At 45.2% G+C, this 23,471-nt stretch overlaps 1 protein-coding gene and 1 long non-coding RNA gene across 3 annotated transcripts in view; one reads left to right on the top strand and one right to left on the bottom strand.

Annotated features, from left to right (window-relative positions):
- Positions 1-23,471, top strand: part of LOC139052493 (tachykinin-like peptides receptor 86C) — a 571,207-nt gene that overhangs the window by 36,572 nt on the left and 511,164 nt on the right. The gene's annotated exons all lie outside the window — the stretch shown is intronic.
- LOC139052503 (uncharacterized) lies at positions 15,715-22,991 on the bottom strand. 2 transcript variants are annotated; one of them, XR_011509943.1, is made up of 4 exons: positions 22,553-22,991; positions 21,459-21,563; positions 18,605-18,749; positions 15,715-15,824 (listed from the first exon to the last, which is right to left on the bottom strand). It is a non-coding gene; the product is annotated as an uncharacterized lncRNA (long non-coding RNA). The 2 variants fall into 2 exon arrangements; XR_011509942.1 differs by lacking the exon at positions 22,553-22,991 and having other exon boundaries at positions 21,459-21,748.

The following is a 23,471-nucleotide window of genomic DNA, read 5'->3' as shown; positions in this document are numbered from 1 at the left end:
CCGCCGACTCAACAAGGTCACCAGAAAGGACGTCTACCCACTCGATTGAATTGACGACGCCATGGATCGCCTTTGCAATGCAAGATACTTCTCGTCCATAGACCTAAAATGCTGCTATTGGCAGTTGGGGGTTGACAAAGAGGATTGCGAAAACACGACGTTCATTATGCCAGATGGCTTGTACCAGTTCAAGGTCATGCTGTTTGGGCTGTGTACTTCCCCTGCAACCTTCCAAAGGCTAATGGACACCGTGTTGGCTGGCCTGAAATGGCAGACTTTTCTGGTATATATTGATGATGTGATAGTATTCGATTCAACCTTCGAGAAACACCTTAGCAGGCTTGAAGTGGTGCTGCGTGCTATCAAGTCTTCCGGACATACCGTTAAGCATCAGAAAGGTCGCTTAGCCTACGCACAGCTCAGATTCCTGGGCCACGTTGTCAACTCTACTGGCGTCTTACCAGACCCCGAGAAGACAGCTGCCATGCGACACTCCCCACAGCCCCGTGAAAACAAAAGCGTCAGAAGGTTTCTCGGACTTTGCGCCCACAACAGGCGTTTCGTCAAAGACTTCCGCGGATCGCAGAGCTGCTGACACGCCTGACAAAACAGGACGTCCTGTTTGTATGGCATGCACCAGAAGAGGAAGCGTTTCGAGAGATTCAGCGCAGTCTCCAATCGCCACCCATTTTGGCGCACTTCGACGCAATGCGGAAACTGAAATCCATACCGACGCCAGCAATATCGGCATCGGCGCCGTTCTTGTTCAGAGATAGAAGGAACGAGAAGATGTGATTGTCTATGCCAGTCGTTCTTTATCAAAGGCAGAGTCAAACTATTCTTAGCGGAAAAAGAATATCTGGAAATAGTGTGGGCAACATCAAAACTCCGTCCGTGTGTATACGGCAGATCTTTTACTGTAGTTACCAATCACCATGCTTTGCGCTGGCTAGCAAACCTCAAGGACCCGTCTGGATGCCTCGCAAGATGGAGTTCACGGCTGGAGGAGTTCGACATCTCCGTAGTGTACAAGTACAGAAGAAAGCATTCAGACGCAGACTGTCTGTCACGAGCCCCCGTTGAGCAACCACCGCCGTGTACGGACGACTCAACTTTTCTGAGCATAGTTACCGCCCCCGATATCGCCCCGAAAGAGCGTGCCAACCCTAAACTCAGTGGCCTCATTGAGTACCTTGAAGGACGAAGTGACAGTGTACCACAAGTCTTCAAGCGCAGTGCCTCCGCATTGTGCTTCAGAAATGGTGTTCTAGCCCAAAAGAACTTCGAACTTACGAAGAAGGCCTACCTTCTTGTTGCACCATTGTAGTTACGTGCAGATATTTTGCTGGCGTCTCCTAAAGAAGCAACATCCGGACACCTCGACTGTGCACGAATTCTCGCGCTGATTCGAGAATGTTATTACTGGACGTGTATTGTGAAGAAGCCAATCACTACGTTCGAACCCTCGACAACACCGTTCTAGCAAGTTGGATTGGACATTCTTGGGCCTTGCCGGACGTTCACCGGTGGGAACAAATGGATTATTGTGGCGACGGATTACATGACGCGCTATGCACAAACGTGTGCACTCTCAGCCACTGCTGAGGAAGCCGCCAGATTTTTTTATTTTTCAGATCGTCCGGCTTCATGGTGCGCCAGTGGCCATTATCACTTACAGGGGGACATTATTCTGCAGTGACCTGATGCAAGCCATATTGCGGTACAGCCAAACTACTCACTGCAGAACTACCGCACGCCATCCGCAAAGTAACATTCTCACAGAACGGCTAAACAAAGCCCTGGCGGACATGATGTCGACGTACGTTCACGTTGAACATAAAACGTGGGATGAAGTACTCCCTTATGTCACCTTCGCCTCTAACACGGCCATTCAGGAGACAACTGGGCTCACACCGCTCGCTCTTGTTTATGGCCGAGAAGTGACTATGAGACTCAACGCCATGCTGTCACATGTGAATGAAGGTGACCTACATCCTGACGTGGTGACATTTCAGCTGCACGCCGAAAAGGCCCGGCAGCTCGCTCGAGTCAGAACCGCAAGAAAGCAAGCAATTGACGCCCGGTAGTACAACCTTCGACACCGCCATTAAGAATACATGCGTGGCGAGCAAGTTTTGGTATGGGCACCAGTTCGCCGACGAGGCCTCATCGAGAAGCTCCTTCGACGTTATTTCGGCCCATACAAGATTGTCTGCCGCGTGGGTGCACTGAACAATGAGGTCATTCCTGACGGGTTGAGGAATTCTCAGCGATGGCACGCGCGGCCTGAAATTGTTCATGTTGTGCGAATGAAGCCGTATTACGCATGTTAGAAAAATTCTTGTGTAGTTCTTTCTTTCTTCTTTCGTAACTTTATGTTCACCACGAACTCTAGTGCTGTTTTACCTAAGTGCTTATTTCCAACATCGGGACGACGTTTTTTTTGGAGGGGAGCAATGCCACATGCCTTTCGGGCTTTGCATCTGTGCTGGTGGCGTTTGAATGACGGGTATTTACGCATGTGAGCACTCGCACAAACCTACCGCGATAGCTTCGTATCCACGATAGGCCTATCGTATCAGGCAGGGCAACTCGCGCTATCTCTCGCGATAGTTCTACGTACGTTCTTTCACAGCCTTTATATGCTGCCTGCACATAGGTGATGCTCGTTCTTTGTGGATCGCCGTCCATGCTCGCACATGTTGCTGCTATTGTGCTAGTTGCTTTTGGTTCTGTGGAGCACAAGTTCGCCTCAATGAATGTTTGCCTTGCTGTGCGCTCGCCTTCTCTAATCCCTGGAGTGTAGCACCACTCGTAACAATATCTGCCCAGTGGTCGATTTAAGTACCTCTGGGCTCCTTGAAGCCCTCTGGGTCAGCGAGAGCAGGGGAAAAGTAAATATATCCACAACAGTGGAAATTACAGCGTGGTTTCTTGGAACACTCAAGGAGAGATGTTGGTAGAATTCGCGGAAAGGAATAAGTTTCCAGTAAGGAAGACCTTCTTCAGAAGGCGTTGGAACAAAAAGTGGAGCTGGAAAAGCCCTAATGACGAAAAAGAAGTGAAATTGATTTCATACTTTCTGCCTATCCCAGCATAGTGCAGGATGCAGAAGTGTTAGGGTAAAGTGCCGTCGTCATAAGTTAATGAGGCCTAGGATTCAACTCAATTTGAAGAGAGAAAGAGTAATACTGGTAAAGAATAAAGAGGCCAACCTAGACACAGTAAGGGTAAAAGCAGAGCAATTCAGCTTGCCAATTACAAACATATACGCAGCCTTAGCACAGATAGATGAAGATGACATAGAGGCAATGAATGAAACAGTAGCTAAGATGGCTTCAGAAGTACCAGTCAAAGTGCGAGGTAAGGCAGCTAGGCAACCACTAGGCAAGCTTTCCCAAGCAACAAGGAACCTAATAAAAAACGAGAAAGAATGAAATTGTCCAACTCAAGAGAGCAGATAGAATTCGCGGAACTGACAAAACTAATAAAAAGGAGAAAATAAGGGATATTCGAAATTATAACGTTTCAAAGACTGAAGGAAACAGTAAAAAATGAACGCAGCATGCGATCAGTGACAGGGAATCTTGGCATAGGACAAACCAAGATGTATGCACTGGACGATAAGCAAGGTAGAGTTATCAGGAATCTCGAAGATATTGTAAAACGATTAGAAGAATTCTATACTGACCTGTACAGTACCCAAAGCAGACAGGTTAGCTCCGTTCGAAGTAGTAATCAATAGGTTACAGAGGCTCCTTCTATACAAAGCGATGAACTTGGAAAGTCCTTGCAAGACTCGAGATGGCGAAAAGCGGCAGATGGAATACCAGTCCATTTATTCAAAGATATAGGAGGCACAATGCTTAAAAACTCGCCGCCCTTTATACAAACTTTCTGTCGACTTCAAATGTTCCAGTGAACTGAAAGAATGCCAACATTACAATAATCCATAAAAAGCGGGACGTTGAAGAATAGAAAAATTATGGGTAGATTACCTTACTTCCAGTATTATATAAAATATTCACCAAGGTAACCTATTATATAATAAGGGGAACAGTGAACTTCAATCAACCAACTGAACATGTTGGCTTCAGGAAGTGGTACACTAAAACGGATCATGTTCATGTCGTCAATCAGGTAATTGAGAAATCCGCAGAGTACAATGAGCCTCTGTGTATGGCTCTCTGTATGGCTTTCATAGACTACAAAAAGGCATTTCGTCCAGTAGAGATACCAGCAGTCATAGAGGCATTACGTAATCAAGGAGTACTTGTCACTTATGTGAATATCTTGGAAAGTATCTGCAGAGACTTCGCAACTACCTTAATTTTGCAGAAGAAAAGTAGAAGCTACCTGTAAAGAAAGGGATCAGACAAGGAGACACAATCTCTCCAATGCTATTCACTGAGTGCTTGGAAGAAGTATTCAAGCTCTTAAACTGGGAAGGCTTAGATGGGAAGATGATCGGCGAATATCTCAGCAACCTTCGGTTTACAGATGACATTGCCCTGTTCAGCAACACTGAGGACGAATTACAACAAATGATTGAGGACCTTAACAGAGAGAGTGTAAAAGATGGGTTGAAGAATAATATGCACAAGACAAAGACAATCACAAATAGCCGGGCAAGCGAACAAAAGTTCAGGATCGCCAGTCAGTCTCCAAAGTCTGTAAAGCAGTACGTTTACCTAGGTGAATTAATCACAGCGAGCCCTAATCATGAGAAGGAAATTCACAGAAGAATAAAAATGGGTTGGAGTGCATACGGCAGGCATTGTCAGCTCCTGACTGGAAGCTTACTATTATCATTTAGGGGAAGGTGTGCAATGACTGCATTCTACCAGTGCTAACATATGAGGCAGAAACTTGTAGACTGACAAAGAAGCTCGAACACAAGTTAAGGGACGCGCAAAGAGCGATGGAACAAAGAATGTTAGGCGTAACCTTAAGAGCCAGGAAAACAGTGGTGTGGATCAGAGGGAAAAGAGGGATAGCCGATATTTTAATTGACATTAAGAGAAAGAAATGGAGCTGGGAACGTCATCTAATACGTAGGTTAGATAACCGGTGGACCATTCGGATTACAGAATGGGTGCCAAGACAAGGGAAGCGCAGTCGAGGATGGCAGAAGACTACGTTGGTTGACGAAATTAAGAAATATGCAGGCACTAGTTAGAATCGACTGATGTAGAACAGGGGTAATTGGAGATCGCAGGGAGGGCCTTCGTCCTGCAGTGGATATAAAATAGGCTGATGATGATGCTCATGATGATGATGATGATGAGGTGAGGGGAAGATTGGTGGAAGAACAGTAGAAAAACGACAAATGGAGGCCTACAAAACAAAGTCCACAATGCGGCTTCAGAAACTTTGGCTACGGCATTTCATCGTGGGTCTTCTGCTGCTTTTCTTTTTTTTACAGCAGAGGTAGGACATTTAGCAATATAATAGCGAAAGCTTGGTGGCACAACCCACCGCGCCGTTTCTAAGGGGATGTTCATAACTTCCATCCATCGAACCATTGTCGCCCACGCAAGTGACCGCGATTCTACCAGAGAGCTGGCCTTCGTGCATAGCGTTCGCCGCCAGCATTTCCCGGTAAACAATACGGTTACATGGGATGCAGTTGCCGGGGAGCGCGAGAAGCAGTCAGGGATCTTCTAACGCTATTGCGTTCCACATTTAAAGGCGAAGCTTAAGCGTCCACCAGATTTTTTTCTGCGTATGAAGCCAAAGTATGCGGTGAAACCGCGGCGAGTTGTGCAGCTATGCGTTCACTGACTTCAGTTGATACTACAGCAGTTGTAGAAGGCAGTTAGAAGGGTACAGTGGCCTCAGAGCCACTCTCGTAGATTTGTTGGCGACCGTACATAAAACGAGTCTCTAAATATAATTACCACCGGTAGTATTCGAACCCCTGACTGCCTACTGCGAGCGCCGTAGCCTATACTGCACCACAGAGCTTTCTCAGGAGCGAGCGCAACAGCATAGGAGGGAGATATCATGAGCGACACATTGCGTCCAAGCAACGGGACACCCTATTTTGCACGTTCTTTGTCGCATTCTGCAGCCCGGGGATGAAAGCACTGGCGCACTGTACTTTACAGTACAAATGCAAAGGCAATGAATTGCTACTGTTAGTGCTGGAACTCTGTGCGCGATATAGGAAATTAAGTTTTATTTTTTATAGAAGCCATCGTGTTATCAGAGAGAATGTCTGATAAAACGTAGATGATGCGTATGCAATGCCAGGTCTACACACTATCACACTGGTCTATACACTGTAAATTATACAAATGTACTGTGACGTATGTAAATGTGTTTTTACATAGCTATTACATATGATTTATGCACTTGCGTGAAAAGCATAAGTGTTAAAGGCAATTTTTTAGCCAGTTACCATGACTTTTCATTATCGGGTATGTTTCTAGACTTTTGTGTGACCTTATCCACAGCATAGTGCAGTCTCGAAATGTGGGCCGAAATGTGATACTGGGTTTATATTGGTAGCGCCACTGTGGCCACTGGTCGCCGTGATGTTGGGGATATATACATACATTTAAATAAATATTTAAACCTGTCCCACGATCGACGTCGAACACAAGACCTTTAGCACTCTAGCCCGATACTGTAACTACTGTAGAGTTCGCAGTCGTACTTGTAGGACGATCGGAGGAACTTGGGGCGACAGGATTAGCCGAGCAGAATTTATTTACATATTAACATTTTGAACAAGAGATACATATACACAGTCTATGCGTGGCTCCCAAATGGAGCACGCAAGACGACGCATACAGAAAACGAGCACACAGCTCACGAGTACATTTCGAGCACGGCAACGAGCACGGAGCACGACGACGAGCACACTCTAGCAGCCAACAATCACTGCTTATAAGCACTCCGCTCGACATCATAGTTCGACGTCATTGTAGATGACCCACCATTTTGGAGGAGGCGGGCTCTCGACTTGGAGGAGGAAGGCTCACACACAGGTGCAATGGTCCGGAGCTGACGTCAGAGGGGCTTCGTATAACTCTGAACCACCCCGTGTAGCGCACCCGGGTATCACATGGTCTTGCGTGTTGGTCGGCGCGTGGGAAGGAGCCTACGACGACGTTCCCGTGGCAACTCCCCCACCCCGTAGCAGATCAGGTCCGCGTTGAGAGAGAGAGAGAGAGAAAACATTTATTTGTCATCAGATTGGGCGACTTCCTCGTAGGGTGGAGCCCTTAGTTCAGGGCCCCATTGGCCCGCGCCACTCCGCGTGCCCGCCGGATCAGCCGTCGCTGCTCTCGCGGGTCTGAGCTGGTCAGCGCAGTCTCCCAGGAGGAAGGTGAAGGTGAAGGAATACGGGAGTAGCCCGGAGGATGTGGGCACTCCCAGGTGCAATGATATATTGTGGGCTTTGCTCCACAATAGGGACAGTATGAGGGATATTGTGTGGGGTGGAAAAGGTGAAGATAAAAGAGGCAGGGAAATGAATTAGTTTGAAGCTGTCGCCACGCAACGGCATCTTCTCGATTAAGGGAATTATGTGGTGCAGGGAAGTGTCTCCTGGTATCTCTGTAATATTGTAGAGTTTCAGTGTAGTTCAGTGGTTCTGTCGGTGCGTCGTCTGGGTTGGACATCTCTTCCAATGGCGCCCGGTTAGCGAGCTCTCGGGCTACCGCATTAGCGCGTTCATTACCATGGAGAGAGGCGTGTGCAGGCGTCCAGACGATACGCACCCTGTGTAACGCTGTGGGGTGTAATGATGTAAGCATGCGGTGTGTGTAGGGTGTCACCCTCCCTTGTGCCAAAGTCCTGCAGGCGGTCTGAGAATCAGTGACCACTGTGATAGGTCCATCCGGTGCCGGCATGGTTGAAGCGTGTACGATGGCTAGGGCAATAGCAGCCTCTTCCGCCGTGCTACTGTCCACAGTGTTGAGCGTGGCCGAAGCTCTCAGAATGTCTGCACTATCTACTACGACTAGACATAGGGCACGTTTCCGTGGGTAGCGGGCCACGTCGGTGTATAGGACTGGAGTGTTTGATGTGTCATCGCCAAATAGGCGAGCCAGGGCTTGTGCTCTTGCCTTTCGTCGACCTTTATGACGGTCAGGGTGCATATTCCGGGGAATTGGGGCCACGTGAATTTTGTTGCGAATGCTAAGCGGAAGAAGTGTGCGGTTTTCCTGTTGTGGTTCTCTCGGTGTTTGGTATCCTAGCCGGGATAGAATGTGGCACCCTTGCATTGTTCGTTGCAGACGTTGCAATTGGCTGTTCAGATGACCTTCAACTTGTTCGCGGATGGTGTTGTGCACTCCCAGTCGTAGTAGCAGCTGCGTAGACGCATGTTGGGGTAGTCCGAGCGCTGCCTTTAGTGCCGTACGGAGGAGGGTGTCCATCTGGTGCATCTCAGTCTGAGTCAGATTATGATAGTTGAGGATTTGGGTAACAATAGTTGGCCCTCCCAACTCATTCGGCGCCTCTACATTCCAGAGCTGCCTTTCTCCTTGGTCGCCTCGTGTGTCGTTAGACTGTGACGAATCCTGGGGCCCCCGTACCGCAAAGCACCCTTTTGCCAAGGCGGCGCATGGTCGGTTAGTGTCGTCGTCCTCGCTCGTTCTCCGAAGGGCGCCGCCACCCCGGATTGATCGACGCACCTGCAGCGGGCTGAAATAGCTGCAGGTCGATCCTGACACTACTACGCCACTGACGCCTTCCTCCACTGCCTGCGTGCGTCCATGCGTCCATGTGTGAGTGCGCGTCGCGCATATCTGTGCGCGAGCATTTGCATTGATTAAGCTTACATAGCAGCTGTACTCCGCTTATTACTTAGCAGGCAAGCCTACGACAGCAATGCATGTAGTCATGCGCTGGGCGATCTACATCCAAAATAATATCACGGAGGAAGTTCGCCATGCTCGTCGACTGGAAGGCAGCAGCTTTCTAAACAATCTGACTGGCCTTTTTGAGGATCAAAAAAAGATGTTGCTTTTCTGCGATGCTGTCATGCACTGGAGAGCGAAGCATGATGCGGTGGCAGTCGCAGAGAAGCTGTGCCAGAGAGAAAATGCGCCTGGAATGTTGGCGCTCGGCCAACAATTCTACACCGCTACACCGATTCTACACCGCCAACAGCATGGTCTATAAGACATGTAGGCGGCCCAGTAGTAACTGCAGCTTCTGGGATGCTGCGGTTCATCTGGCGCCATGGCGGTGCACCTCCACAGTAGCACGCCAAGCTGCTTGAACCACTCGTTGCAAGTGTTGAGGAAACCATCGAGGTAAGTACTGGTGCACTCCTCGGTGATAATGGACGCGTGAAATTTGGCCATCCGTCCTGCATAGTTGAAGTCTGCAGTAACACTCGAGAGTTTTTACGCGTCATATATTCCTTTAGACGGAAGCGGAGGTGCGTTAGGCTGAAGCTTTCCGGGTTTGTCAAGCCTCTCGTGGTAATGCTGAGTTGATCACTGGTCGACGACACTGCGTCACCTTTTTTGTGCACTCGATCAGAATGTACTGTTTTCTGGGCCCTTCGCTTCGTTCACTTATGGCAGTCGTTCCTGGCACGTTGCAGGTTCAGCGGCTAGGTTAGAATACTACAATGTACGCATAAAGCTAACGAGCGCCTAATTGATGCAGCATTCCAGGGTACGCCGCTTGGATTAGGTATTGGCGTTTGTATGCTGACCGTAGGTTGGTTTTTGCTCCCTGCAATCACGAGAACTCATGCCATCAGTTCGGACAGACGAAAAGTCACTCCAGCATCTGCGAATCAGCAGCCTGGCGTGTTCCATCCTTCTATGTCGGACTTGGAAGAGCGCAGCACACCCACTTGGCTAGAGGACCCAGCGGCCTTGATGCTCTCGACACCTTCAAAAATAATATTTTTAATCTCGGAATCCTTGCGTAACCCGCAGTGCTGCTGCCAGTGGTTGCCAGCGTGGAGTTGCTGAGGGGCGTTTGAGTCATGCCCGTGTTCTTGTGGCACCGTTGCCATCCCTCTGGGTCCGCGGCTACAATACGCTGGGCACTGATGCAGTGAAAATGAATCCCCCCCCCTCGCGCACATACACACACAAATCAGGGATTTTACGTGCCAAACCCACCATCTGATATGAGGCATGCGGTAGCGGGGGACTCCGGAACGCCCGTGTACCTAAATCTAAGTACACGATCATTTTCGCATTTCGCGTCCATCGAAAACCCACCGCCGGGTTCGGGATTCAACCACGCGACTTCCTGCTTAGCTATCCAACACCATATCCACTAAGCAACCACGACGGACCTTTTCCCACCCAAGGTTCGCTTGACATCTCGAGGGCTGCCTTTGCGTCGCCGCCACCAGAATATCATAATTATGATGATGATGATGATGATGATGATCACAATTCTTTAAATAATAGCACAACTAACTGTGTCGAATAGGCCACGAACTGGATGGCAATGTGATTTTAAAAAAAGCAAGGAAGAAAAAGTAATTCAAGACGCAATAAGAGTGAATAAATGAAATAAAATATTGCTTAATAATGTAGCCAGCCTTGCATAAACACGTAGAGTTACAAGAAGTGAATAATAAACCTACCTAAAGTACATGGTTGACCTAAAGAATTAAATTTTCAAAAATAATATTTATATTATTGTGAATTTCTTTGTCTGCTAATTGAATTTTATATTTCCGTTATTTTTTGAAGGAGAAATAAATCAATCATGAAAATAGTAAATCTCATCCATCATCATCATCATCAGCCTGGTTACACCCACTGCAGGGAAACGGCCTCTCCCATACTTCTCCAACAACCCCGGCCATGTACTAATTGTGGCCATACCATCCCTGCAAACTTCTTAATCTCATCCGCCCTCCTAACTTTCTGCCACCCCCTGCTATGCTTCCCTTCCCTTGGGATCCAGTCCGTAACCCTTAATGACCATCGGTTATCTTACCTCCTCATTACATGTCCTGCCCATGCCCATTTCTTTTTCTTGATTTCAACTAAGATGTCATTAACTCGCGTTTGTTCCCTCACCTAATCTGCTCTTTTCTTATCCCTTAACGTTACACCTATCATTTTTCTTTCCATAGCTCGTTGCGTCGTCCTCAATTTGGGTAGAACCCTTTTCGTAAGCCTCCAGGTTTCTGCCGCGTAGGTGAGTACTGGTAAGACACAGTTATTATATACTTTTCTCTTGAGGGATAATGGCAACCTGCTGTTCATGATCTGAGAAAGCCTGCCAAACGCACCCCAGCCCATTCTTATTCTTCTGATTCTTTCCGTCTCATGATCCGGATCCGCCGTCACTACCTGCCCTAAGTAGATGTATTCCCTTACCACTTCCAGTGCTACGCTACCTATCGTAAACTGCTTTTCTCTTCCGAGACTGTTAAACAATACTTTAGTTTTCTGCAGATTAATTTTCAGACCCACCCTTCTGCTTTGCCTCTCCAGGTCAGTGAGCATGTATTGCAATTGGTCCCCTGAGTTACTAAGCAAGGCAATATCATCAGCGAATCGCAAGTTACTAAGGTATTCTCCCTTAACTTTTATCCCCAATTCTTCCCAATTCAGGTCTCTGAATTTCTCCTGTAAACACGCTGTGAATAGCATTGGAGAGATCGTATCTCCCTGCCTGAAGCCTTTCTTTATTGGGATTTTGTTGCTTTCTTTATAGAGGACTATGGTGGCCGTGGAGCCGCTATATACATCTTTCAGTATTTTTACATACGGCTCGTCTGCACCTTGGTTCCGCAATGCCTCCATGACTGCTGAGGTTTCGACAGAATCAAATGCTTTCTCGTAATCAATGAAAGCTATATATAAGGGTTGGTTATATTCCGTACATTTCTCTATCACCCGATTGATAGTGTGAATATGATCTATTGTCGAGTAGCCTTTACGGGATCCTGCCTGGTCCTTTGCTTGACAGAAGTCTAAGGTGTTCCTGATTCTATTTGCGATTACCTTCGTAAATAGATTGTAGGCAACGGACAGTAAGCCGATCGGTCTATAATTTTTCAAGTCTTTGGCGTCCCCTTTCTTATGGATTAGGATTATGTTAGCGTTCTTCCAAGATTCCGGTACGCTCGAGGTCATGAGCCATTGCGTATGCAGGGTGGCCAGTTTCTCTGGATCAATCTGTCCACCATCCTTCAACAAATGTGCTGTTACCTGATCCTCCCCAGCGGCCTTCCCCCTTTGCATATCTCCCAAGGCTTTCTTTACTTCTTCCGGCGTTACCTTTGGGATTTCGAATTCCTCTAGACTATTTTCTCTTCCATTATCTCTATAGAATCTCTATAGAACTCCTCAGCCACTTGAACTATCTCATCCATATTAGTAATGATATTGCCGGCTTTGTCTCTTAAAGCATTCATCTGATTCTTGCCAATTCCTAGTTTGTTCTTCACTGTTTCTAGGCTTCCTCCGTTCCTGAGAGCATGTTCAATTCTATCCATATTATACTTCCTTATGTCAGCTGTCTTACGCTTGTGGATTAACTTCGAAAGTTCTGCCAGTTCTATTCTAGCTGTAGGGTTAGAGGCTTTCATACATTGGCGTTTCTTGATCAGATCTTTCGTCTCCTGCTATAGTTTGCTGGTATCCTGCCTAACGAAGTTACCACCGACTTCCATTGCACACTCCTTAATGATGCCCACAAGATTGTCGTTCATTGCTTCAACACTAAGGTCCTCTTCCTGAGTTAAAGCCGAATACCTATTCTGTAGCTTGATCTGGAATTCCCCTATTTTCCCTCTTACCACTAACTCATTAATCGGCTTCTTATGTACCAGTTTCTTCCGTTCCCTCTTCAGGTCTAGGCTAATTCGAGTTCTTACCATCCTGTGGACACTGCAGCGCACCTTGCCGAGTACTTCCCCATCTTGTATGATGCCAGGGTTAGCGCAGAGTATGAAGTCTATTTCATTTCTAGTCTCGCCATTCGGGCTCCTCCACGTCCACTTTCGGCTATCCCGCTTGCGGAAGAAGGTATTCATTATCCTCATATTATTCTGTTCCGCAAACTCTACTAATAACTCGCCCCTGCTATTCCTAGTGGCACTGCCATATTCCCCCACTGCCTTGTCTCCAGCCTGCTTCTTGCCTACCTGGGCATTAAAGTCGCCCACTAGTATAGTGTATTAAGTTTTCACTCTACCCATCGCCTCTTCCACGTCTTTATATAAGCTTCCGACTTCCTGCTCATCATGACTGGATGTAGGGGCGTAGACCTGTACAATCTTCATTTTGTACTTCTTATTAAGTTTCACAAGACCTGCCACCCTATCGTTAATGCTATAACATTGCTTCATGTTACCAGCTATATTCTTATTAATCAGGAATCCGACTCCTAGTTCTGTTCTCTCCGCTAAGCCCCGGTAGCACAGGACGTGCCCCCTTTTTAGCACTGTATATGTTTCCTATGGCCTCCTAACTTCACTGAGCCCTATTATATCCCATTTACTGCCCTCTAATTCCTCCAATAGCACTGCTAGACTCTCCTCACTAGATAATGTTCTAGCGTTAAACGTTGCCAGGTTCACATTTCAATGGCGGCCTGCCGGAATCTTATTCAGGTAATCTTGGTTGTTTTCTTTTTGTTGGAGAAGTGGCTCGGCAAACATCCCTGTGGCTGTATGCTAATAACAATGCTCCAAGTGACAGTGGAACAGGACTATATCATGGCTGCCTTACATTACGAAACCACCGGCACGATATTGAAAAGTGGTCAATCCATTCCTGCTGATTGCACAGGTAGCATACCGGTTATGCTAACAGACCACATCTGTGGAAGCAAAATTTAAGCGACGGTATACGGCAACGCAACCTTGTATATGACACTTGGAATCATCGGGTAGAACACCATTCTGTGTTCTAAGAGTAAGTTACACACATTAAATCCGTAGATGTTTATAATGTTACTTCCGTCTCCAGTCATAGAAAACTGTCTATATGTAGTTGCAGTGATATGCGCATTTGTAGGCGACACAAATATCACCAAGCCATATGAAGAAGCTCGTTCTAGAGAATCAGCTATTTCATTAGGATGCACACCTTAGTGGTCTGGAACCCATACTAAATGAACTACCCTGAAGTAGGGTGAAACTGCTACATAATATGTGTTCAATGTTGCCAAATTTATATACGCGTTAAGTTCGCTCTATGTAAAAAGAGAATATGAGAGGATAGCTACTCTCATCATGAGAAGCCAACAAACAGACACCAAGAAAAACATAGGGGGAAATGATTGTACTTACTAATTGAAATAAATAAATGATAAATTCATAGCAATGAAAGTGGGTGAAAAAAACTTGCCGCCGGTGGGGGACGATCCCACGTCTGCGCATTACGCGTGCGATGCTCTAAGCAATTGGGCTACCGAGGCGTGGTTTCCCCATCCACTTTCTTGCGTATTTATGTGTTTTTACTAGAACTAACCTTGGGAGTATTGGCAGCGCCACCGCTCCCAAACTTTCGCGGCGGACGTGGAACATCATTTCTGCCACAGGCGTCACGAGTACGTGATCTTCCTCGGTGAAGGCAACTGGTCGATAAACCCACACGTTCTTCCTGAAGGCATCAATGTTTCGCATTAGGTATGCGATGCTCTATACGTAATGCGAAGACGTGGGATCATTACCCACGTGCGGCTAGTTGTTTCTCATCCACTTTCAATGCCACTAATTTCCCTACTGGAAAATCCTATTTGTTTTCAAACGGGTTTCATCAAATAGGGTTATGGAACGGGACCCCGTTTGATCCTGTTCAGTCCTGACCTGTTTAAATCCCGTTTGTTCCTGTTTAAACCTGACCCGTTTAAATCCTGTTTAAACCTGACCCGTTTAAATCCTGTTTAATCCTGACCCGTTTAAATCCTGTTTAATCCTGACCCGTTTAATCCCGTCCTATCTAACCCAGACCTGTTTGCCCCTGTTCAGACCTATTTTTTGCTACATTCATACCAGGTCCTTTCAGAACGGATTGATGTTGCTTAATATAATTTACTCTTTACACATATTTTGTGCACTTGTGTATTTGCGATCAGCATTGAAGAGAAGTAGATCTGCATTAGGTTCGCAACAAGAAGCCACTTTCATATGTAGGTTTGCCTGGTACATTGCTTGATACGAAGATGAACACAATTTTCGGCATAAATTGATTAGCACTACCAACACTGATGTGATACATTATGAACAAGTTTTGTATGACCCACGAGTACGTTCTCTATGTATGACCTACAAGAAAATGCACCCTGAAGAAGATTGTACCTCCTTTTCATATTTATACTACAAGTGCGCAAATGTAATTCTTGCTAGTTTAGTATATGTTCGATTACTTGTACTCATCTTAATGCAGTGCTTCTTGCTGTAATGGTTTGTACACAAATCCACAGTAAAGTGTAATTTTGGGGTGAAAAATGTCAGGCAAAGTATTGGCATGTACTTGTAAGCGAAAAAGACAAGTATACTTTACGTAGGTATTTCTGTACACCCACTTGAGCTTTCATTAAGCCTGAAGTCCTCCGGCCTAAATGCAGTGCTTCTTGCTGTAATGGTTTGTACACAAATCCACAGTAAAGTGTAATTTTGGGGTGAAAAATGTCAGGCAATGTATTGGCATGTACTTGTAAGTGAAAAACACAAGTATACTTTACGTAGGTATTTCTGTACACCCACTTGAGCTTTCATTAAGCCTGAAGTCCTCCGGCCTAAATAAAAGCATGTCATAAATGTCTCAAGCACTGTTTATTGGACCTTCTAACGGTATTTCGATGCATCCAGTCTGCCGAGAGAAGACCGCTGGAGTGGGTTGCTTGGGTGAGAGCGAGCAGGGCACCTGAAAAAGTAATGCCAATAATTTATCTTGACTCATGCAACAGGTTAGCACATAGGCAAATTTGCCTATGTTCTCACAGATAAGAAAGGTTCAGCATTCCGGTCATAGAAGATAATGAATTCATCTTATTGAAAAATATGTGGTTTCATGCACTGCCTATGTTTCAAGGGAACATGGATTACTGTGGGAGAATAAGCTGTCATAATTAGCAGGCAATTGAAGCAAGTCTTATAGGAAAAAGATGGACACATCGTTTGATTAACAATAATTACTAGTATTGAAGCAACAGAATACAAACATGAAATACCTTTAAAAACAACACCGACAGGTTGAGATAATAAATTATTCAGAAACTAAACCCGTCTGCCAGCAAAATACCGTAGTGTACTGGCTTTGACATTGCGCTGCTCAGGCAGAGGGCATGGGATTGAATCCCAGCCACAATGGCTGCATTTAGATGGCAGGGAAATGCCAAAACCCCTATGTAAGGTCTATTGGGTACACGTTAAAGGAGACTAGGGATCCCGCCAACTTGAAGTTATAAAAACCGGGGTAAATTTCGAGATAAGTAAACTCACAAAAGTAGAAGGCCCTGGCCATGCGAAGACCATATAAAGCCTTTTAAGGTAGGTGCCAGCAGCCGCTAAATTTCTTGCAAAAGCGAAATATAGCAGAAGCGGTATTTTTCCGTAGATCACTTTTGCAAGGTATTTTACAATTTGACACCCGACATGTTGGGCATCTACGGGCAACAGCAATTCTGGCACAGATCATAGCAAACACTGTTGCACCTAGGTATACATAGACACATAGGTATAGGTACAGTCGCCGACTGATTTTCCGGACATGATTACTCGGTCTGCTTCATGGCACCGCCATTCTCCCCATGAACCATAATATATAACAACTTCCGAAAATTCGGACGCCTTGCAACCTCTCGTCTGATTTTTCGGACACTCCTTGAGCCAACTTGATCGAGAGCACCATGCACCTACTCTCACCGTGGCATGGTTCTACTTGCTGAACGCCATTTTTGTTTTGAACGAAGCCTCCTTGGTGCCCCACGAAGTGGCGCTACTAAAAATCCCTGCTCATCATCATCGTTTCAGCCTGGTTTGTAGCTACAGCAGTTCCGGTCTCAGCTTAGTATGCGATGCCAAGACAATCCAGCAGCTGATTTGTTTGTTTCTTCGTGCACGACGGTGCAAGTAGGCCAGGTTTTTTGTTTGTGCAACTGATGTCGGCGTGACGATGTTTGACGAAGCAAGATGGGCCAATTCATTTCACTAATATTTAGAATAGCTACCTGTAAGCACCACCTACCTTTCAACAACATTTGCAAAGCAAAAAACCTCATCCTGAAAATCTGCACACGAAGACATCGGTAGCATCATCAGCGTGGGGCCTCAAGATAATTCGGCAAGCCAAGAAATTACTGACAGCACGAGTGCAATCATGCCAACAGGAAATCTGTGGCTGAATAATGCACCTTCTACCACTTGGCAGACAGTGCATTTTCGCAAGGCCCTAACTACGGCAGATCATTGTTAAGGAGTTCCCGAATGCACAACTCTATGCCATTTTCCCGCTGACTCTAGGGAAGCACCTCTGCACAGTTGCAAGAAAAAAAGCTAGATGCCCCAAGAGAAATGAGCCCACTCAAGCCATGGAAGTTATGTTTACCTTGTCTTCCTACAACTACTCTAAACCTAGGACTGCTGTTTTGCACAAGGGAACAAACGTCAACATTGGTGCCTCGCCCAACACAAGTGGTCTGCGCCGTAGAAGGTGCCATCAGTGAACCCACAGATGAGGCCCACACCAGTGCTGTCAGTGTGCTGTACAAATTGCAGAAGCACAGCCTACAAGCTTGTCTGCCTTAGTGTGATCGCAATAATGAACGAAAACCAACGAATCAAGTTTGTTTCGTGCTGAGAACAGTTGCCTCATGCTGGATTTTCCTACAATTCTTTCTAAGCACAGATAATGCTTCGTTTGTTGCGTAGGCATGTAAATAATGAAAAGGCCTGCATCACTATCTCTGAAAAAAATAATGTAAGAAAGCACGTACAGTACACAGGTGCAGTGTCTATCACATACCATTTCGTGCAGTAGAGGCTACATCGGATAAACCGGCAAATGTATAAATGACTGGCAGCGTGACCAAGCAAACTTGATGTGTGGGTCACTTAGCAGTGGTAGTGCACTACTCTCGGTGCACATGCACCTATGTTTAAAAGCTGCTTGATAGTGACAAAATAAAAAGACAAAAGCGCTGGAGAGATATCTGAAACTTTTCTTATATGTATGACGAGGAACCTAGCACTAGCTCCCCATGCAGAGAATTACTAGACAGTGAGACTGCTTCTTGTCATTGTAAAACAAATGTCACACTCACCATGTGATGCATCCTTTTCGTTTCTGTGCGAACAATATGTATTCAGATCTATTCTCCCCCTTTCACCTTTTGCACAATATTACTGTGCGAGCTATAATACTGAACTGTTAGTAGCACTCTGTCCTGTTGCCTCCTTTCTTTCCTTGTGAATTGTGTGCTAAATACGGCTTTTTTTGGTGAAAGAGTGCTAGTTTAACGCATAAACTAGCGCCGTGGCACTTTGCAATAAAGGACTGTTATAATTCTCTAAAAATATGTCCATGCAGAACAGTGTCAAAAGAACACCTTAAAGAAAGAACATGAGTGTATCTATCATAAAGACCAATCCTTGTCTTTTTTTCTTAACATAATTTTCAATAGCGATATTGAAGTACAAGCTCACCATATTATATCACCTTGTCAATGAAGCAAGGCACAATGGCGCCCAACTGTCGCAGGACCAACTTGGATGTGGAGATCAGCGCAGATCAGCAACATAGCATGGTCTGCTTACACTTCTTCTCCAGGTCCAGCCATACCTATAGCAGCTATAAAACAAGTGAGCTTAGAATAACAAGCGAAACAATATAAAAAGTGGCAGTGAACAAAGCAATTTTCGTTAGGCATAAATAGGATCGCATTGCTGACATTATGCACATAAGTAACTTCATTTTGAGCAACAAAGCATCCAATTTAAGAAACATTATATGTATGAGCTATCTATGTGAGAAAGATTAATCGAACGCCCTCTATTTGCTACACCCCTCCCCTTATGCACGGATGTCTCCCTGACTGAGTGAGCTGGGCTGATCCCAGGTATAGTGTAAGTAAAGGGTGTCACTTGGTGGGCCAATCTCGATACCATTGCATGACTTGTACAATAATTTTAATGTGTATTGTAATGCTGGCCATCCTGCAGGCACTGCAACATTATAGCACCCATAAGGCTAATGGTATTACCTGATAAGGTTAACTAATAAGTGTCCCCAGAAGCATAACTCGGCATGTATACTCGGAGGCCATTATTATAAGAGAAGCAATAGCAGAGGTGAAGCTTTATCCTGTGCCATATGCAAAATGGCCGAGCACGCCCAGCTTTTGGTTACATTCTCACTTGTGACCACTGCAACAGGCTGACTGACATGCGTAACCAGCAGTTTGTAGGACCACATTTTCATAACCTGCATTTTTTTTTTACATCTGAAGAGATCAGCCTCAAGCTCCATGCTGCGCTGCACTCGAGAAGCATTATAAACGGGCAACATTTAAATGCTATGCTGCATGGTTTGTTGCATGCTTTAGGAATTTACTTATTTATTGTACACATAGCTCATAGTCTCCAGTTGGAGTATTGCATGAGGTGGCAAGAAAACAAATTCTGAACTAACAAGAACATTCAACAAAACAAGTCAGACCAAAGAAAAAAAAATAACATACTCTCATAATGGGACTATGTATCTGGCAGCTAGCTTATAAAAAAGACAATTAGGAATGTTTTACTACTGGTAGCGCTTTAGGGGATGGAATGTAGAATTCCAAGCATCATACACTTTTAAGCCACCTTTCGTGGTTTTTTGTTTTGAAGTCCTATTCTCTGTACTATTATAGAAATGAATAGCCCCCTCCAAAATAAAACAAAGGAAACATGTAATGCACAGTAATGTAACACAATAATGTAATGCACAACAGTGAATACTTAGAAAAATGTAATTAAGAACATGGAGTCTATGTGGGCACGGATGTTAGATGTCTACATGAAAGCATAATAATAAAGGTGGGCAGAGCATTTATGCTATTGTCGGGCAACCTGCTGCAAGACATACAGGTAAAAGGATATACATGCCTCACAACACAGTCCCTAAAAATATATGTCACAATCAGGTGAGTAGGTATATCATGCTTATCTACAATAGCTCCTAATTATATTTATTTCAAAGGGGGCTACCTGTGAACCTTGATCAAACTGAAGGTGGGCCAAATTCTAAATATACGATTCAAGTAGACAGAAAAGGGACGTTATGAATATGGCATCTACAGCAAAAGTGTTGTACATTATTGTTGTACATTATGTCATACCTGCCAACCTGTGAACATAATATTTTGTAAAAATGCTGCAGACACTAAATTCTTTGTTGTGGACATAACACACATTATTTTAAAGCTTGCTCTCAGCCCCCCCATTGTTGCATACACACACACATTATTAATAAAAGGAAAATCGCACATCCACCCACTCGTAGCAATTGCTACAAAAGAAACCCGTACGGATTCCTCGAAAGGAATGCCTCATAGTTGAAAAAAAGAAACCGTCCAGGTCCGGGACTCAAACCCGGGACCACCGTCTTTCCGGGACAGCCGCTTTACAATCTAAGATAACCAGGCGGCTAGCAGATGGCCGGGCGAATTCGAGTTTGTCGACAACATGAAGCAAAGGCAAGGGTGTGACGTAATAGTTCTGCGGAAACGCGCAAGGTGTAGAGAGGTAATTAATAAAGGGGAAAAAAATATTACGTCAAACCCTTGCCTTTGCTTCGTTTTGTCAACTAATTCGACTTCGCCCTGCCATGTGCTAGCCACCTGGTTATCTCAGATGGTACAGTGGCTGCCTCGGAAAGGTGGTAGTCCCGGGTTCGAGTCCCGGACCAGGACGAATTTTTCTTCAACTGTGCGGCTTTCCTTTTGAGGAACACATACGGGTTTCCTTTGTAGCAAATGCTACGATGTCTGATTTTCCCTTTAATAATTACTTCTCTCCACCTCGTGTGTTTGCGCAGAACTATTACGTCACACACACATTATCAACCATTATTTAACTTGTCGTGCAGCACAAAAAGCAGCAGCGAACTTGAAACCAGTAACTGACAACTTTGTTTTTTCTTTAGATTACAGAGCTTTTACAGCGTGTTTGCTGCTGCCGCTTTACGCTGCTTCATGAATTTATCTGACCAAACTTCCCTAAAGCAAGTGCCCCTCTGATGTTCTCGTTAGAGATATTGCATCGCTAATAATAAACCATTACAAGTACCATTACAATTAATTTTTACGTGCATTTTAACAATGTCATGCCCTTAATCTCTCAACAGCTTTAAAATATCTTAACCAACACAACTTCATTGTCTTTCTAAAGTGACATCCATAAAATTGTAAAATGAGCCCACATTTGTAAACCCACGGAAAATTCAGGAGAGTTTCCAAACATGGATGATACCAACAAAATCTGCAGCTTGTGTAAGTGGCAGCAACTGCTTTGCACACACCTTGTCACAGCATGCACATCAGGTACTTTGCCGTGCTGTTGAGGCTGCAGAAGTGCCGCAGGTGCATATCTGGAGGTGCCTCTGGTTCACAAAATCTTGCCATCCCTAAACAATAATAAATGCTTAATTTATTGTAATCTCTGCTGAAACTGCAAACTTGTGATATAAAAAGATCACGTCATATTTTGAAAAAAGTCTCATACAACCAGTTACATGAAGCTGCAACTGGTTGTGCAAATATCTGACCGTAACATCACAGGCGGTTAAATAACACGTAAATCGAACTGTAGCAAGCATGAATCTCCTATGAAAAGGTTCACACAAACGTACAGCTGTATAACGTGAAATGTGAATTGTACTATCAAAAAATTCCTTAGGACATGAAAAGCGTTCCAAAACCTAATTTGTTTATGCGGCGCAACAAAGCACTGCTCCCAAAGGACGATGCGCTCAAAATTTCAACAGACCACCTCTTTTTCTGGAGAGACAATACAGAAAAGAGAAAGATTTCTCGATTAAAAAGAAACATTGCTTTTGTAATTTCGGCTTCTCTGCAAGATCGGAACCCTTTACAAGTACACGAAAATACACAGGACACTAATACACGTCATCTGACGACACTCTATAAACAGACGAATTTCCATACAAGCTGAAAATCTGGCCATGCGTCGACGAAGAAATCGGGTGCTATCTCGCGCAGCTGTTCGCTGTGAAGACGACACATCGACGTACTACTTCTGGAAATGCCTATACCATTTCTCAATGAAAAATTATGTACACAAGCAGTAACTTTCCTTGCTTGAATTTTTGTGCTCATTTAGATCAAAGAACCACCCGCGCTAGCGTGCTTCATAGGTGAAAGTAAATAAACCACAGATAGAGCTGTTGGTAACATGAATACGTTTTAGGGCAATTTCCATGGAACTTTTTGCTAAATGTGCACTGCGACATGAACAACCATTTGAAAAGCACATTTATAATTGTTGCTGCTTTACTCATTCGGATTCGGTTGTTGTACGGATCTTGCGATACGTACAAGAACGCACACTTCACGAACCATAGACAGGAAGAATGCGCGCAAGCGCCGGACTTACCTTTCTAGGCGTACTCGGAAAAGGCTCCTTTTAGCGTCACAGGTGCCGCGGCATCGACTGCACCAACGGTCCTTCCGGCGCACACACTGTTGAATTGCGGATCAACTACAGGACGTAAGAGCACAATTTTCACCAAATTCTTCCGTACAGTGTGACACGATGCGAGAGTGCCAGAGGAGGAGATCCTTTTCGTGAGCCCGGAACAAAGAAAGTGGCGAAGGCTCATACCTTCGACATCGGCGCACCACACGAAGGATACTGCGGGCTACATTACGCAGTCCCAGGGGTTTTGTGATTCTCAATGAATACAAAATGCACCACAATTACTCTCGGCACAGCGTACACACGATTAAACAGCTGCATCGGACGGCGTCAATGCAGCGCGCACTCACATGTAGCTAAGGCTGAAGACGGCAAAATAATATCACCTGTAACTTTACCGGCGCTACCTGTGCTGCCATCTGTAGGCCGCCACCGAAAGCGACCGTGCTTTCGGTGATCTCATGGATGGTGACGGTGTTGTATTTCGATGTTATGCGAGTCGTACAGCGTCTTGTACGACGTGTTTCAGCAACGTTGCTTTTAATGAAGAGGACGGCAATGTGCGCATACGCCGTATAGACGTCTCACCCACTTGAATAACACAACAGGAAATTTTCAGTCTGTCGTATTTTGGGACGTTGTGACTGTCGTACTGTTCTCTGTAGTGTGACGTCTTGTAGTCGAAAACTCTGTAGCTTCTGATAAATATATTTGATTAAAAATTGACAGACACCTCTTTAAGGATAAGAAAAATTATTAATACAAAAAAAAGGAAAGTAGAAAAAAAGAGAGCTTCCGCACAGGATTTGAACTGCGGACCTCATGATTCCGAGACAAGCATCTTACCACCGCACCACGCCGAACACGCCCACACCTT

This window comes from Dermacentor albipictus, unplaced genomic scaffold, assembly GCF_038994185.2.
Source record: "Dermacentor albipictus isolate Rhodes 1998 colony unplaced genomic scaffold, USDA_Dalb.pri_finalv2 scaffold_25, whole genome shotgun sequence".
NCBI classification, from domain to species: Eukaryota; Metazoa; Arthropoda; class Arachnida; order Ixodida; family Ixodidae; genus Dermacentor; species Dermacentor albipictus.
The sequence above is the reverse complement of the archived record's forward strand: the minus strand, read 5'-3'. Positions and strand labels throughout refer to the sequence as shown.